Raw genomic sequence first — 3,244 nt, 5'->3', positions numbered from 1 at the left:
AAATGAAAAATATTACCTCTAGTTTGATTACCGGTTGCAATTTCCAAACCAGTTCTATTCATGATTTTGCATTTTCCATTTTTAAATTGCAACTGAAAACCTTTTTCAACTAATTGACCAACACTTGAAAGATTATGTTTTAATCCTTCAACATAGTAAACATTGTCAGTGTTATGTTTACCATCAAGAGATATTGAACCCTTACCTTTGATTGAATAGGCTTTGTCATCTCCGAATCTTGCTAAACCTCCATTGTATTCTTGAAAGTTAAAAAATTTGCCTTTGTCTCCAGTCATGTGATGTGAGCATCCTGAGTCAATAATCCATTCATCCTTTGATTCAACTTTAGCTGCTAGGGCTTGTTTTACCGGTGGAGCAATGGGTACCGGTTGATCTTTTGTTATAGCAACAAAGACCCATCTGTTGTCTGCTGGATCTTCATCAGAATCATCAGTCACACCTTCGTCAACAATGTAACAGGATTTATCTTTGTTTTTCTTAAATCTGTATCTCTGATATTCAAGATTAGGTTTGTATGTCCTTCTAGCTTCTTCTCTTAGTCTAGCATGTCTATCAGGGCATCTTGAAGCCATATGACCAATCTTATTGCAATTGAAACATTTAAAGGGTGCTTTACCTTCATACTTACTTCCAATTGGACCTTTTGACATTTTTCTTGCAAATAGTGCTTCAAGTTCTTCAAGCTCTTCATTCTCCTTCCTGGTTTCTTCATGTTCTCTTGCATAAAAGGCTCTCTAGTCTAATTTGTCAAAAGATGGAGCAGATGATGTCGATGCTTTGAAGGCCAAATCAGTTTTTATAGCAACAGGACCAAATTCCTCTATTTCAAAAGCTGAAAGTTTTCCAATCAGTGTATCTCTAGTTACTGATGTATTAGGCATTGTTCTTAGCTCATTAATAGCAGTAACCTTCATTTTATATGCCGATGGCAAACCTCTTAAGATTTTTGAAACAATCTCATCTTCACTCAAGGTTCCTCCACAACATTTGATACCTAAAACAATTTCATTTACTCTTTCCATAAAAGCAGAAATTCTTTCATCTTCTTCCATTTTCAGATGTTCATACCTGACTCGGAAGCTTTCAAGTTTTGCAATTTTGACTGTGGAATCCCCTTCATTCAGTGTTTCCAAATGATCCCAAATAGCTTTTGCAGTAGATCTATCTGATAATCCCATGATTTGTTGATCTGATAATGCGCTCAAAAGTGCTTCTCTTGCTTTGCAATCATTTTCTTCATCTTTGCCTAAAGTAATAGGAGCAGGCTAACCAGCTACAGCAGCAGTATAACCATTCTTAGTAACTTCCTAGATGTCTTTACCAATGCAATTCAGATGTGTCTCCATTCGGATTTTCCATATTCCATAGTTGGTTCCATCAAGTTTAGGACTATCCTTCCTGAAATAATTAGTAGACATTGGATCTCCTCAAGTTGTTAAACTTTTGCAAAAAGAGGACTAAGCTCTGATACCAATTGTAGGTCCTGGGGACAACTGAGAGGGAGGGGGGGGGGGTGAATCAGTTGTCCAATAAATACAAACCAAAATCTTATTAACCAACTTATTGCTTAATATCGGTAAGACAGTTAATTGTGCCGATAAACAATGTTAACAGGAAATGTTGTACCGGTAAGAATTAATGCATGAAACATAAGCACAAAGTCAACCACAACACATGACACAAATATTTGTACGTGGAAACCCTGTAAGGGGAAAAACCACGTGGGAAACCTTACCCACAATCAGATGATACTACTGCAGATAGTAAGTGTACAAGAGGGGTTTGCACATGCAGAAAGGCCAACAGCCTAGAGCTCACTGCTCAAACACAAATGGGAGTCACACTGACTACAGTTGGATGGTTAAATCCAATGAGAATGTACTGCACAAAATAGCATCTTCATATGCTGGATTCAGTACTGGTGTAATGCTGATATGCTTCTACAAAAACCTAGCTTCACCTTCAAATGATATCTTCGTGTATACCTCTGCTTAATCTCGCATATACCTTCTTTCAATTCTTTTTCGCATTCCACATCTGATCTCACAAATAAGATCTCTCATTTATACCATACCCTAAGACCAATTTTAGTAGGTCGGCTTCTACAAGATATTACAATAAAACATTTTACAAATAATACAATATCTGATGCAATAACCGATTGAACATGTCGACTTAATGCATTTACAACAATAATAAATCATCTCCATAGCGTGCCATGCTGATTTGGAAAAGATAAACCTGCCGGTGTAACCCTAGATAACCTGGACCTATTTGTCGGTAAAAGCAAATATGCAAATAAGAATATACCAATGATATTACTTCAAGGAAAAGTGTCCACATGATGTTTTCGACATTACCAAGTGTCTTCCATGTCATTGTATGTACCGGTGTACATTATATCCTGCCGGTTAACCATATACCGGTGATTGTCGAACAGTTTACTGATTGCCAGTGAATGTTGTTGGATCTCCAAAGTAGGTGTATTTAGCAGGTGTTGACATCAATGACAAAACCATACCAAAATACCAACAAAGGCAACACTCGACCATAAACTATCAGCAAGTATAGAAAATTTTTGGTAACTCATTTTTACCTCTTGGATAAGGACGATATCAACTCTATTTGCGAGTATGCATTGTTTAAGAGCATACTGCTTTTGAGGGTTGTTTAAGCCCCTTAAGTTCTAAGAAAGGAACTTCATTTCTTTCTCTTCTGAGTTGTCTCCAGGGTTAATTGCCTTCCACTAGCAATTTCCCTTGCCATTACCTTAGGTCTGAGGGTCCTCTCAAAGGGTCTACCTTGTTTAGAGTTGTTACCCACATCCACCTTCTTATTTCCCCTAGTTTTTTTCTTTGGCTCCTGCCATTCCCCCAGATCTTTGTCCACTGGAGAGGACTGGGTTGAATGACTACCAAAAGAAAGAGTAGTAATATCCCCAGAGGATCTAGTAGCAGAGGAGGAGGAGGTTGAATCCAACCCAATCCCAATAGTGGGCGAAGCCCCCGTGCAAGTGCTCCAGATATTCCTTCCACCACTTCCCTTTGGGTTGGTCAGTAGGTTCACAGTTGATGGTGGAGTAGAGGTAATGAGATCTATCTTGTCCATGTCAGTCACCTTCACTATGGGACCTTTTTGATCAACCTTTTCTTTGGGGATCTCTCCTTCTTCCAGCTCCGGCCCCAAGCATCTCCTCAAGGGGGTAGGGGTCATTTTGGAGTCG

The sequence above is a fragment of the Cryptomeria japonica genome, chromosome 1 (assembly GCF_030272615.1).
Source record: "Cryptomeria japonica chromosome 1, Sugi_1.0, whole genome shotgun sequence".
Taxonomy (NCBI): Eukaryota; Viridiplantae; Streptophyta; class Pinopsida; order Cupressales; family Cupressaceae; genus Cryptomeria; species Cryptomeria japonica.
Note: the sequence above shows the minus strand (reverse complement) of the source record.